The following is a 16,119-nucleotide window of genomic DNA, read 5'->3' on the forward strand; positions in this document are numbered from 1 at the left end:
AAGGTCGGAGATCTTAGCCTAGGAAAAACTTTTTCGAAAGACTCCGGTATGGTGCTATCACATCTTTATGTCCACGCATAAATAACAGTATGTTCTGGAATTCAAAATTAAAAAACCTAAAAAGCAAGAGACCGCATGCAAGGAGCCTCAAGTTCCATGATTTAATTAACACAAAGAACCTGCTTTCAAGTTTCCACCATGAAAGTGAGAACACAGTTTTTTACATCCTGCAAGCTCCCATTAATCTTTAGCATTAGGATTTAACCTTTGATTGAAAGAAATGGATTAATCCTGATTTTTTCTGTACTCTTTTCTGATTGTTAAAATAGCAACATCTATGTAGGGCATTTGAGTCAGTAACTGTTATTTTAAGACTTGTTTTAATATGTAAGAAAAGGTACTTTTGCCTCTGTCCTTTCACTGCAATTCCTGAGAAAATGATGAAAATCCGAATAGCACACTCTGAAGGAAGAGCAGCAGTAAAGGCTGCCTATCTTTGAGAGAAGCCTTGCAACTGAGAAACCAGCACTATTTAAAACTGCATCGCCTTTCTTTTAGCCAAGAAAGTAGAAATAAAACTTTGCATCTGTTTCTGTAGAAAACTAAAATTTTCTATGTGAAAAGGCTGCTCCTGTGGTGCTCTAATGGCACATTTTGAAGAAATACCAAGAACTCTCCCATGGCATGTCTTTGAAGTCCCAGAACCTTAATGAAACAGAAAGCAAGCCCACAAGCTACAGAAACATCACTTCCAGCATTACTTAGCAATGCTAAGTTGCAGATTTCAAACTCAATTTAGTTTCTTTGGATGCTTAACTACTATTATCTGCAATCCCATGCATCCATTCACCTTTCCTCCCCTGCTGAATCAATACTGCAGCCTTTCTGCCTTCCCTTCCACTTACTGAGTGCTTCCACTACCTCGAACAGACCTGCAGGTCCTTTGGCAGCTGCCATGGGAGTACGACAAAGGAGCTGCTTCAAATATGCTGGAGGTTTTCTGCAGCCTTGGAAAAAATTGCAGTCACAAAGCCTTGCTCTAGTTTCCACAGGACTTCTGCTTGTGATTTTTCTCTTCACCAAAATCTCCATAAAGCACCAGAATATACAGTCACAAGTGACATACATAGCCTGCAAATGACTTTTTTCCCCATACTTTTGTGTGAACTCTCTGAAGTGATGAATGGGAAACCCTGTGCAGAGGCTTAAAAGAAAAAGGCAAGGCTTTAAGAACATTTCAGCTGCAAAATAAATAAATAATATTGCAAGCATAACATCAAAGTATGTGATTAATGGTAGGAAATAAATTCATTTAGATGAGTAGACACAAAAACACAGCTACCAATTCTACATCCATGACCTTTCCATTTGTAAGAACAATTTCTGCAAAATCAATAAAATGATGGAGGTCATGACTTTTAGTTTTGTAAATCACCGCCTTAGACTGTGATAATTTCACGGATGAATCTCAGCTCACAGCCCCAGATATGCTGGCTTCTCACCAGACACTGATCAGTTGTCACCCACTGAAGGTACACACCCTTCCTCTGCCACTGATTCATCACCTCTCGTCACCTTAAGATCATGAGTGACCTAATCACCACCTTCTATTAATTAAAATTACCACCCTCTATCATTTAAAGAAAATGTAGTTGCAGTGGCCACAGATTTAACCACAGATTTTTATTAATTTTATTTATTTATTTATTTTTTAAGAAAAGCATGCTATTAAGATGGAGAAAAAATGAAAGTACAAAGCAGTTACGGTTGACAAGATATGTGACGGGAAAAAAGATGCTTTCTAGAAGAAAATCGTCAGAAAGATAATTTCAGCAACATTTCACACCGTCCTGAAAACAAAAGGTACCAAGCTTAGATACAAACTGAATGCTTTTCAAGAGCATCCCCATAGAGGTGCAGGTTTTTCCTATGACAAAGCACTAATTTACGGCATGAGTTCTGTTTACAAAGCACGTATAACCACAGAATTATATATGATGGCTTCTCTCAGAGAGAAAAAAAGATCAAGCTGACAGAGTAAATATTATAGTGGGTTCCTTTAACCACACACAGCAAGCGTGGCTGTTAATTTATGCCGTTAGAGTAGGCAAATGAGAAGTTGCCTCAGAAAAGCTAAGTCCTTGTAAATACAGTAGTTTATTTCTCAGTGAGTGCACAGTAAGATATCTTACATTAAAAACTTCACATTAGAAATTTGAAAGTTACCCTTAAGTAACTAGACACACTGCCAATTCCAACTCCAATTAGGGGGGCTTTTGTTTGTGCAGCTGTACCCTGAGCATCAGTAGCAGCAGAAATCACTGTTTAGCTATTTAAAGAACATTCATTTCCTCAAAGTTTCTGAGCACTTAACAGTTTTGCTCAAAGACGACATACCTAATTCTTATGCATAAGCCACTCTAGACTGTTAAGGAGTATACTGTGAATATTCATAAGTTGAAACCAATTTAGTAACAAACTCATGTAACTTGAAAAATACAAATCTTCTTTAAGACAACTACACAACATGGTATTTTAATCAGAAACACGTTACTTGGTTTAGTTTTGCTACCTTACAATAGAAGGTTACATATACTTACTTGTGATTTATATTAAAGATGAGTATTTAGGCATTCAGGAGCAACAACATGACATAGAAAGAAATCAGGAAAACATCCTGAAACCTTAATATTATCTTGGATTTCATCACATCAGCTACAGATATGACGCTGCATGCACTTTCCAGTAGAATTCATTCTGCTTCCATATTAATAGTTCCTACCATGTTAGACCCCTAAAAGCCGTACTTTATTCTCTCGAGGCACAAAAAGCTCTTAAAAGTTTATAAAACTGTTGCTTCACATGCTACAAATGCTGGAAGGGAATAACTCAAGAACTGCAACTATTTCACTGCACATTCACTATTTCAACTGTTCCTACATAGAGATCTATACAATCTAATATTTTGACCTTTAAAAAAAGGTTAGGAGTAAAGGATAGAATCGACAATTTGATGCCATCTTGTGGCTTTTTTAATTTAGCAAATTTAATTTGTATTTCATTCTTGTTTACAATTTCTAGTAGTACAAGACCTTCGCACCAAAATCTAGAAGTTACCTAGTAACTTGCATGCTCCTACACAGAAATAGGAAAAGAAGTAACAGTTGATTCTGCCAAAATATTAGCAACTACTTGTACTTAGAACATTAAGTGGCTTTCAGCTTCAGCATCCATGAAGGAAGACAATTCATCCAAGCTCACTTCTATTCAAAAAAGTGAACATAGTAAAGCTGCAACACTCAGATCTCAAATGAGAATGGAAAAAAAAAATACATTTGGATAGTACACTCATAAAAAAAAATTTAAAGAACAGACTTCAAATTTACCTACTTGATTTAGAGAAGAAAGTACAAAACCATTTTAATTACCAGCAACTCTAATATCATTGTGTGAGTGATTTAAAGTATTAAGCCTTCGAAAGCTGTACTAAAGACAGGCTAAAGAACCAAGACAGTCTAAACCAACTGCAGAGGTTGAAAAGAATATTGCTGTTCTAGAAATTAATTCTTGAACACATTATTAATGTACGACAAAGTCAAAACAATCAGATGACTTCAAGAACATCTGCTCTGGATGCCCTACTTTAAGCTTGATACAAACATTTATCTATTTCCTATACATAGCTTAGATTCCGAAAATGTAGGGCTTTGTTCTAAAAATGTTAAGCCCTTAAAAGCCTCAAAAATGAAATCTTCCAAAGGACCAAGCAAAACAATCCAACTGAGTTGCTCTGCCTCTGCAATCTTCATAAGAATTTTCAGGCTTCTATTGGTATCAAGAAAATCTCAGTGAAATTTAAAGAGCATTTCACATAATCGTTTTATTTACACATGAAGCTGGTATAGCTCATTTGCATCCTTCTATGCACACAAATATGCATACGCAGTCCCCCAAGACAGATATTTAAATAATAAATTGCAAGCTTTTTGCTGCCTTTCTAAATTTAAATTACACTGTAAAATAAAATAGAATTTGATAACAGAACCTTAACTGTTGTACAAATACTGCTAATATTAGTCATGTTATCCTGTGTTGATCGCAGTAATAATAAAAAGGTCATTTCTACTATTTACATTGTTTCAACTTCCTTATAATCAAAAAAAAATACAAGGGGAATTGAAGCAGAAGTAAAGCTATTTTTATAGAATGAATTTAAAAGGGAAATATTTACTGTTATCAAAGCACTTCGATACTCATTATATAAGGAAAGCAGCACCACTGCCTCACCGCTTGGACAACTAAAAAACTCATGTGACATAAGACAAAAGGGATTAGTAAAAATTAGTAAATTAATCATTTATTCAAAATGCAAAAACTACTTGCACTGAACATCATGTCTTTTCAAGCACAGTTTGAGGGAAAAATACTGATGAGAGATTGCTAATCCCCAAAAGCAGTTGCACGAAAGAAAACTTAATGCTCATCTTCTTACAAAGACATGGCAAATTTCATTATAGGTGGGGCCATGTTTTGGAAATACTGTTGAAGTTAGTACATACATTGCACAACTCCAAGAAAATCAGTCTCTTCTCAAAGAGTGCAACGCTATAATTACAGGGGAGAAGGAGAAAGGAGAGGCAAGTGAGGATGGCAGAAAACTATGGCGGTATCACCAAGAACCAACTATCGCTGTTGGATTATGAATCTGGAGCAGGAGAGAAGCCAGCCATGCATGCACTTCCATTTTCCTGGGGGACAAACTGTTTCCATCAAACAAGAACAACTCATAATGGAGAGAGATTTAGAGAGAACCTGCAAAGAGAACTTTTTGTTGGGTTATTTCTTTTGAATCTAAGACCTACCTATCACATATCTACGTATGTTTAAATGACTCATTCCCTTGAAGCATGTGACAAGTAGATTATCAGTGAAACCTTATTTTTGCTTAGAACTTTTTTTTTTTTTTTTTTGGAGTTAATTATTTGAGCTGGACTCATGCATATTACGTGGCAATCCGTATGTTTTTTGACAAATACAGTTTGAGAACAAAAGGATTGTTTCATCTTTACCAGAAGTCAGGTACAAAGGTATAGACTCTAGTAGTTTTCTTTATATTAAGATCAGAACGCATGTCACATCAACTCAATAGGGCTGAAAAATGCAGAAATGAGAACTTCCTAAAATTTCCTAACGTTTTTGTCTCCAACTTTCAACCTCACACATCCATCAATCTCTAGTTCCTATACCACCTGAAACTGCAGGTATTAGCAGGACGCTTACATGAAGCGTTTCTTCACCAAAAACATCATAGAATATGGGGCTGAAACAACTATTTGCATAAAAGCACTGCTAACAGTCAAACACTAAACACACAGAAAAGTACCATCGTTTCTCTATTCACATCATGCTTGGAAATGGTATTAAAGGGAACTGTCATATGCACATCAAAGAAAACGTTGCTCAGTATGGAGCAACGGGAAGATCCCACTTACACCTGCATTTGGTGAGAGATAACTCAGCAGAGGAAAAGGCTTAAAAGACTTCAAAAAGGTTCCTTTGTAGCTTCTGGAAAGACTCATGAAATGCTTTGTGTGAGAATAATATTTTTAAAAGCTCTGCAGGTGCCTAAATGAATACAGACAGATCCTTCACGCGTGTGTGAAAATTTTTCCAAAACAGCCAAACTGAACGAAAACCCAAGCAACTGAATGCGATGCTATTCAAAGCCTCAGTGCAACAGAAACTGATGAAGCTCTTCTTTCCAGCCTCCCCTCAGTTAATTCTGTTCCTAGACCAAGGGATGCTACCATATTGAGATTTTAATGTTTAAGATGTAGGAAGCGATTAAAAACCCATTTTCCTCTTTTTTTCCCTCATGACTATTTGATAAACAAATTAGACAGCACCACCTTTTCTGAGCTATGTTTCATCCTATCTTCTTTCTATTTGTATTCACTGAAAAAAAAACGAAGTTTTAATATTACTCTTCCATACCTTACCAACTTTAGCTATCCCAGCTCGCAGTGACTTTCACACACACCATAGTTACATATTGCATTACATTTCAAGGAAGCATAATTGTCTTGGGTGGCTGTGGCCTGAGAGATGAAGGCAAATTCCTACATGATCACCATGGAAGATTTAAATTATCAGGACGAAATCCTGAAACCGTGTTCCTCGATGAACATGGAAAGGGCTGTTTTGAGCAGTCACAGGCCAGGAAAGAGTCTAGAAAAAGCAATGAACTTGAGACCTGCAACAGGCTGCTAGTAACGTTCAGGTAGAAATGCATGCAATCAGTTGAGTAATGCTGGCACTGAAATTTTGGTCATCTCTAATTTTCTCAACTCTTTCTGTATTTCTTTACTGTGTGAGTTGTACACTAATACACTTCACCAGAGCCTTGGTCACCCACTTGCAACACAGGCTAAGAGATAGCAATTGTACATATGAGAAATAAGAAATAATACAAAAAGGAAAAAAAAATGCATCTGTATGTGCTCTGTGCCATATGCAAACACAATACTAATTTTCCTACCTATACCATCAAAGCCCACATATCAACAGACGGTGCGTTGAGACACTAGCTTGGGTATTGGCAATAAAAACGTTGACAAAGTACTAAAAGAGAAGTGATACCTGTAGAAGCAAGTTAAAGCAGTAATTTACTGCAAAAAATTCTGAGTTTGGTCCAGGAAGAACAAATGATGACTTCTGCAGTCGCATAGGCTGTAGTTATCCACACGCTGTAATTCCCCCAAACTGGGAAGGGGCAGGCACCTTAGCATGCTTACAAAAAACACAGTATATTGTTTATATTTGTCCTGTCCCATAACTTCACATGACTATTTTCAATTGTATGAAAAAAATTGTATCAAAGAACTAAAGTTAACCAAACTAATATCATATTCACACACACAGAAAAACCCAACAAACAAAAAACAGGTTCTATCCTGCTCTTACTCTACAGATCCTTCTTGTTTTAATTCAAGCAATTTATAAAACAGACTGAACAGAAAAATATATACCACAAAGATGGTAAGTGAATCAAAACAAGATACATTTTTGGTGTGCGGGGAGGTGCAACGGATGGACTTTGCTTCTTAACAAGAGGGATATGCAGCCTCCATCCTAATAGTAGCAAAAGGTATCACTTCCCCACAGCCGGAACACAAATTCAATCATTTTCCCTTTGTCAAATGCCTCATTTAAGCCTTATGTTTACAGTTTGTACTATGAGAAAAGCCCCTGTGAAATCTGTTTGCCAAGCGCTGTACACAAACGCAGCATTATTCAAGGTCAAAACATATGGGAACTGCACCAAAACCTTGAGACAAAGGCTTCTGCCAGAAAAGCACTTTTGGTCGGGGTGGGGAAACACACCCCTTTCTTTCAGGGCAGATTCTGTTCCTCATCTCCTTCGCTCACCTGCAACATCATCACACACGTCAGCGAGGTGATGATCTGATCAGAGGAGCCAACCCGTTCCCAGTTCTCACCAGAGAGAAGCTGGGACATCCAGCACGTGGCCATCTGCCCCCAGGCACTAAGGTGCTGGTCACCTTCTGACTAAACTTCAATTTCACTAAAAATACTCTGAGTCAACAGATGCAAAGTACCTTTCATTTTCTATGTACAGGCTTGCTATAGTTGCCATAGGAAAAAGCACTATTTGGAGAACTGGCATGACCAGAGCTGATATTCAAATGCAATGCTGTTTTCTTTCTGCCTGGTGATTTCATACATTTGTATCAAGTAAAACAAAATATTTCAGGAGGTTTCTCTTTGAAGACACTGTATCCATTGCAGGATCAAAATGTTTACATACAGATTTCAACAAAATAAATCCCTGAAGACATGTTCCTGCATTTTAAATCAGAGCATGAAGGTACTTTTGGGGTTCATAAGAATGTATGTGCACAGAAACACATATGTACGTGTATTTTTTTTTCATGAACAGATATATATATTTCAAGAACCGAACCTATGAACTTCATAAGCAGCATATTAATACCATCTCATTTGAAATGCTGAAGTTCAGGAGTTTCAGGGCCTCCAGTTTCCTATGCTTTCCATATTTAATACAGGAAAATGTCACAGAAAAACCTTGTGCTCCTCAGGATTCTCAAGTGGCTGCTCCCACCACCAGTAAGAACCATGAACTCTTCTTTCCCGGTATGATATTCTGCTGTCCCAGCATTTCTAAAATTTACAGTATTAGTACCTCACTCCTACCAGTCACAGGAGTTTTGATGTACTGTGTTCTAGATCACCTATATCTTTGCTGTGGATTGTATTAAAAAGAAGTTTTGCACACACCGTTAAATACACAGAACAAAAACGTAAAGGTTTTGGTACTGTTACACGCCTGTGATGGTCCTGTTCATCCATCCTCTCACTTCCCAGCTTTGCCAGTGACATCTATTCTGCTACAGGCCGTTCCTTGGAGAACTCTCATTCCAGAATTTTCATTAAAATATTGTTTTGTTTAAAATTATGAAAGGGCACTCAAAATAGATCAAATCAACACCCCACCCCCAAGTCTTCTACGTAGTACAACTGGATAACTCCAAAAGGCCTGAGGCTTTCCTTCCTAGGTAAAGATGTTCACATTAAAAACTTAATGTATTTTGCAGGGATCATTAATCCATAGCACTAAATCACTTTACTGGCAGCCAAAACAGCTATGAAACCACCTGAACCTCAAACCCCAAATTTCCTAGGCTAAGCTTTTACACTTCCCTAACAGATTCCTCGATTAAATAGGTTCCTCAAACATTATAACAAACTCAAGCTTTCTATTTTGTACCCAAAGAACAAACAGACAAGGTACCGGTTTGATTTCGTTTCCTTCATTTAAATGAGCTCTGAAAGCCCAGCACTCAAAATTTATACAACCTTTTAACAGGGTTGTTTTCCTCCAACCAAAAGAAATCACATATGTGAATCAAGCAACAGAATCAGTTTTCATCATGATATAACAGTCACCTGGGTGAGACACAAGTACCTTAGTCTCATGCACCACAGATTCGTGTTTAAGATGAACAGTAGGAGAACGTACACCACATTTTCATGATAGCACCAATGCTTGTTACTTGTACTTCTCAACTAATATCAAGGTTGAAAGAATTGACCTCAATTTTTTTTGCACTAGCATGCATGCAACTGAACTTCTTATTGCTATTATTATATGGCAAATAGATAACGAAAGCCACTAACGCATTTGTATTCTGAATGAATGCATCGTTCCTATCGCCCTATTGCAGAATACCAAAGTCAATGATATATGCCTATGTAAAAAATTAATTGTGATAAGCCATGTATTATGTTAAAATACAGGAAGGATTTTGGCCGTATCACGCAAAACAATTTCTTCCATTTCGAAAAGTCTGCCTCTACTTCCAGCTTCCTTTGGCATTATATCTAAACTGCCCATTATTCTCCCTTTCGTAGTGAAGATTAAATTAAGTCGTTCTCAAAGCACAAAGATGACAGCATTCAACTTTTATTTTTTCATTTTATACACAATCCATATGCTAGATAGTCCATCTGCAAGCTTCTGGCTTTTGCATTATGAGATCTGCTTTATAATACGAATGCTCTTTGAAAAAGCTAGGGCATAGCTGCATTTTCGGTAGAGCAGAAACGCAATCCTCTTAAATGAAGGTCAGCTGGCAAGGTCTCACTCATACAGTCTGGGGGCATCCTATTCAAAGATCATGACAGGATAAGAGCCATACACGAAGTTCACAAACTTTCAGATCTTCCTATTATGCTATGACTTCTATACTGTCTTCATCCATCACTGCAGAAAAAAATACCCTCCCACTAAACGGACAGGCTCAAAAGCATATTTTAAAACAGGTTTTTAAAAGTTCTCAAATGCCCTCTTCTGTCTGTATATACATACATCCACACAAAAATTGATCTAAGTAGTAGCTTCCTACTGTGAATAAAGTTAGGATGACAAACTACACTAGGCAGCACAGGCACAGGTAAGGTTTAGAGCAACTATTATTTCTGCTACCCACTTTTTAGCAAGTATCAGTTGTCCTTAATGATCCCATGGATTTCACAGTGTACCTGAAGGAAATCTGCCTTAAGCAGTAAGACCTGCTCAGCTCTCCTTCAGCCCTCACAGCTGTCCTGGTACTTCAAACAGTTGTTTTGCCTTTGAAAAAACCTACTGTCAGTGACAAAAAGTAAACAAGATATATTTTTTTTCTTACAGCAATCTGTTGCAAAGAAAGATCCCCTCACTGGAAAACTCTTGAGCACTTAGGTGGCAGGAAATAAAAATGAGTAAGCCACAGAGAGCAGACAATGTTTTGGAAGATGGTAAGGTTCTCAATGCCAAGAATGATCTCGCTGAGGAGGAAAAAAAAAAAAATAGAGCAACAAGATTCCTCTGTTATGACACCCTGGAACTTTTTGTACGTGCTCTGGAGAGCTTTACCAGTCAGAAACAGATTTAATTTCACAGGGACTCATCCAATAATTTCTTTGTCTTATGCTGGTGCTGCTCTACTTTTATGAGAAAGAACACAAAATCAAAATAGCAGCATCACCTTTTGAGAACAGACAGCACATAGTAGCTTACACGTAGCTCAAAAGGGCTGGTAATAAGCACAGAAACTTCACACCTTTGTATTTGTTCCTTTGCTCTTCTAAAAAGACATTTTGAAAATGCAAGGAAAAACTATTCGTGAGCTATTTCTTCGCTTCTATGTTGCCATATTCTTGTGTAGTTGAATAGGTGCCTATTTTGAAGGAACAGCAAAAACCCTTTTCTTCTCAGACATTTGTGTCATTGACTAGTGTCTATTTTGAAGAGAAATATTTGGAAATTAGGTAAAAATAATGACAAGCCACGATGACAGCCATTCTATATAAGACCAGCCTATCGCTGCCATCAGATCTCAATCAATGAGATAATCCAAGCAGCAGATTTTCCATCCTAAATGAGAGGTGCCTTAGATTTACTGATTTCATTAGCTCAGGGTAGCTCCGCAGAAACATTGCTAGCTTCTTTCCCAGGCTAGCAGGGCTTCTGAAACAGCACTGCCACACAGCATGGAGCTACTATTTATAAATCTTGCAAGCATCTCATGTATGCGGCAGCATTGTTTCAAGAACAAGCGAGCAACCCGACACAGAGCCATCACAGCTTATTAGCTCTGGCCACCCGGGACCGAACCGACTCCACCAGACCATTCCGAGTAGGCTGATGCATCTGTTCCCTAATGGTTGACATTCCACCAGCCTTATTAGATTGTGGGCATTATCATGTGAATACATAGATCCAATTTTAACCTGGCAATGGTCCCAACCAACCTGCCACTGTGGGAAGAGCAGAGACTCAAGGAAGCTGCTCTTTTCGTGCCACGTCCAGCAGTTCCCGTGTTACGGGGCTATCTCCTTCCCCACGCCATTCCCCAGCTCACCTCGGATAACGAAGTTAATTACACAGAACAAAACAAGCCTTCTTGTCATTAGGCAAAGCCAGCATTAAAGTACAGATGATACTGGTGCATGCTTCCAGACAATGCGACATAGGGTCAAAAGGAAAAAAAATAAAATGGCAAAAGCTATCTTTTCAATACGAGGTGACCTAAATTCTCAGCAACAGGGATTCCCTTTATTCTATTTATTGCATCCAGGCCTTTTTCCACGCAAGATTGGTTAAGGAGGCATTTTGATTCCTTTCCTTGCTTACAAATGTGACAGAACTAGAAATCCATTGGGTTTTTGTTTTGTTTTTTTTTTTTTTGCATTACTATGCTTCTTACTGATATTAATAGAATCACTGAGGTTTTTATACTTGGCAAAATAAGAAACTCTTAGCAAAACTGTAAAGACAGAGACCCAAAGATTGGAGGGAAAAAAAATTTTGGACTCCCTAAAGCTAGCTGCCTTCTTTCGGAACTGTAAACCGTAACCCTTGCATGCGAGTAAAGCTCAAACATGCATTAACTGGGAGGAAAAAAAAAAAAAGTATTCAGATTTCTGAAAAATGCTTCGTTACACAAATCCTTGAGAGAAGACTTAAAAAGAATCTGCAACGTGCAACCCGTCGTCCAAGGTCATGAGATTTGTGGGATTTATGAATATGACAGATAAATTTATTTATTTTAAAAGGATGACAGATGCTCCCTATAAATTCACTCTAGTAATACGGATCAGCGATAGAAAGCTTCACAGATGGTGATTAAGAGTTACTAGAATATATCTCTATCATAGAAATAGAAAATCTTTAATTTTAGGCCAAATTTTTTGTACTCAGGACTACGGCATTAAATATATTTTTCTTCCTGTTCAATACAAACCTGCGTACAGTATGCATTAATGATTTTCAATACTATGCCTTGAGACGGACAAGATGCAAGAAAGCTGCCTCTACTTTCTTATTCCATTAGATAACCCCAAATTACACGAAATATGACTGAAATATAGTTGAGGATAGCAGCAAAATAAAAATTCTCTAGTTCTGAACCACTATTCTCTGACAATTAACAGAACACAAGCCAAGCTCTAATGACTTCCTCTTGGTCAAGTATTAAAGTATTAGCCAAATCCCAGTAATTCTGATTATACATCAGTATTTTACATGAAAAAACCTTCAGGCTCACAAAATTAAACTAGACTCTTACACAAATTACAGAAGGAATTACGAACATAGTTACCAGACAAAAAGAATGTTTTCCACGGTATAGTTTCCATTTCCTCAGAAGTAACTAAAGGAATGCTGTCATTGAAATGTAAAGTGAATTTCAGAAGCAGAAAGACGAAGTCTGTAGGACAGATCAGCAACTACGGACATTGGAAGTCATTTCATACAGTAGCTTGACTTCTTTGCTCACTAGAAACATATAAAAATGAATACTTCCAAATAAATTTCCGCCCAAGAACACGTTACTTTGAAATAACAGTCAATCACTTCGATGAATTTAAGTACAATACATGATAAAACATATTAAATGTATTAAGGTGATTTATTCATTAATATACACTGACTGGAAACCACTAAGTTGAGGGTATCATTAACAAGGAACAACTTTGGGGAAAAAACAGACACTACTCTGCCTGGCCAAGCCAAAGTAAACCTATCAAAGCAGTTGGTATGCAGGATACTGGGAGTAATTCTAGTTTCCCCAACATGTCCAAGAGCATAGTAGCTAACTGCTCTTAAAAAGGGACTTATTTTCCAAGTTAAGATTCAAGTTTTACGTTGAATATGAACTATTTAATACTATTTAAATTTATTACTGGGATAACACCATTCAGATCACTGGAGAACGGATTTCTCCCACAGATTTTGTTGCTTTTCCCAGTCTAAGCATCTGTGTTAGAAGAAAAGGCTTCAGGCGTTTAAGACACTTACTAAACCTTTGTGGTTTTTACTGTAAACCCTGTATATCCCACAAAATCAGTTGTAAATGTGGGTACCTACAGAATGGAGCTGTAGGAATTAATGTACTCAAGCTACTGAGGAAATGTAACACGTTGAAAGAGTCAATACTCTGTCATAATATCGGTGAAATTCTGACAGGTCTGAAAGTCCAGCTGCTCAATTCCACATTATTTAACATGAAGTGAATAGCTGCATCACCAACTTAACACACAGAACCAGGAGTTTTTGAAGCTGATGAAGCTGATGAAATGCCCCCATATTGAGTAAGTACATTGAGTATGTATCTTCCAACCGTATAGATGGCCAATAAGCAAGGAGATAACATCAGAGCTGCAGTTCTCTCAGTCTCAGAGAATGGACACAGCTCGTCCAGCAGCTCCAGCAGGAGCTCAGTGTCCGGGCAGTGAACCTGAGGGGCCAGGACTCTTCAAATCCCTGGGACGCTTCAAAGGCCAGAAGACAGCCTAAAGGAGAAAAGGGTTTTCTGCACCTTTTTTGGGAACAGATTGGGCAGAAAGAAGGGGTAGGGCAGGTGGTAAGAGGCAGGTTGTCAAAGCTAGAACAATGCATTTTTCTCCTTAGGCCTAAGAGGTGGTGACCTGTTAACTTCACCAGGATGCCACGTTCCTGTCTTTAAAGAAGTTTGATATAAAGTACCAGGTCTTCACCAAAGTTTCAGTTCCTACAACATTTTCACTTTTCATTTCAAATTCTCATGCTGGGAAAGTGTGGGGGGATGCTAGGGGCAAGTTGATCTTATAGTGCAGGCAGCTGGAATGAAAAAGGTCATAAGGTAAGGGGAAAACGTAAGTTTATTTTCCACAGTTCTTTAAACTGCCTCTGAACGTTTGGTACTTCTGCTCATTGGCCTTCTCTCCCGCTGTGCTGAATCAAAGCTTCATAAAGTCCACGCTCTTTTCAGAATGCAAAAGCAACACTTGTGACAGGCAGAAAACACTACCACTGGCACTGGCATGTCACTTCATCAGGGGAGAGCTGCACATCCAAAAATGCTGCACAATATAAATGAAATTATGTTGTCCATCCCCTGGAAAGAAAATCCTCATTTAGCACTTAAGATCAGCAATAATTGGATGCAAAGCCTGGGGGAAAGACAAGAAAAATCAGAACACTGGAAGGAGAGAAAATGTGATAGAGACAAAACAACACATTATTGAGGAAAGAAATGTTTCTGGACGGTTGTCCAATACATAAAATTTGCATATAATGAAAAAACAGAACAGGAAAGTGGACTGAAAGCAGCTGCATTTTGGCTGATCAGTTGCATTTTAGAAGCACTCCTGACCTGTGCTCTTCACAAGGAACTGTATGAACTCTCAGGACTGAATTCTTCTTGGAGAGCTAGAATATCTATTCACTTAATAAAAAAACATTAAGAGCTTCAGAATTATGAAAAATCCCCTTGAAATTTTTCATTGGGCCAATGGAATAAGCCCTCCAGACTTTAGAGATCATCTGGTCTTTTCTCTCTCTAACAACTTCGCTAAATTCAGAGATGTGCTTAAATCCTTTATTGAGTGATAGAACAATTATAAACTGCTCATTAGGGAACATAAAAATACACACATTTCACAGTTACTGGAAACCTTTTCTCGTGTTCTGTCATCTCAGATTGATCTCTATTGCTGTATTTGTGTGCGAAATGCAAAACATTCAAAGATTAGTGGAATCGCTAAATTTATGGCTTAGCTATCATTTCAACCGAGTGCAAAATCTCAACCATTTATAAAAACGCAGCAAGTGTAAGACGGGTTTCACAATTAACTAAGAAATACTGAAATTTTGCTAAGGAAAATAAGGCAGGCGATACTGACACTTGTGGTCATTTCTAGATTGCTATTTTTCATTCAGTTCCTAATATCCTCGTGATAGTTCAGGAACACACTGGGATCACAAAATAGCCACTCGCATTACAAATATTCTATAACCCTGTCCTCTCTAATCTAAATGCCATACTGGAAACATATTCTTTTTGAAGCAGAGACAAATGGGCACTGGCCATACACATAACAATCCTTAACAAGTTTGAACTAAGCATTCTAATATCATGTATGAACACATTTTGAGAAGAAAAATAGAAGTTTTCAAGTGAAGATAACTACCTCTGGAAGTCTTGCCATTAATCATTTTGAATTGTCACTTGAAAGGCTTTAAATACATTACAACTGAAATAATACTGCAATTCACTCTGATAAAATGGAATAATCTTTGCAGAGTATTCATGGAGTACTCAAAAAGCATGGCCCATATGGGAACATTGGGTTTACATGTCAGCTGTGATGTATGTATTTAGTTTAGCTTCCAGGGGACTCGTGGCCACCAGGCAGAAAATTATCTTTCTTCCTAAGCAGTACACCTGACTATTGCAACCACTGTACATCCATTTGAGAAACTTCTGTTACTGTTGTCAAGAGAGAACTTGATTTAAACAGCTCACCCTTAGGGTCTAATTTATCTTCGAAGTACTTTGACAAGGTTTGACTGATACCCTACAAAAAAATTACACAAAGGAAAATTTTAAAGTTCTTGGAAGAAAATATTCCAAAGCTACACACCTTTGTTTTGCACAGATACATGCTGCCTGGTTCACAGTTGTCTTGTGCCTGAGTTATTCTAAGCATCTTATCTGACCCCTTGCATCTGTTTCTAATTTTGCAGAACTCGCTGCACAGTCACCCTTGCACTGG

At 37.7% G+C, this 16,119-nt stretch overlaps 1 protein-coding gene across 1 annotated transcript in view; it reads right to left on the reverse strand.

Moving 5' to 3' along the window:
• CDC73 (cell division cycle 73) overlaps positions 1 to 16,119 on the reverse strand; it is a 104,837-nt gene that overhangs the window by 19,408 nt on the left and 69,310 nt on the right. The window lies entirely within an intron of this gene.

Source organism: Aythya ferina, assembly GCF_964211825.1.
Source record: "Aythya ferina genome assembly, chromosome: 8".
NCBI classification, from domain to species: Eukaryota; Metazoa; Chordata; class Aves; order Anseriformes; family Anatidae; genus Aythya; species Aythya ferina.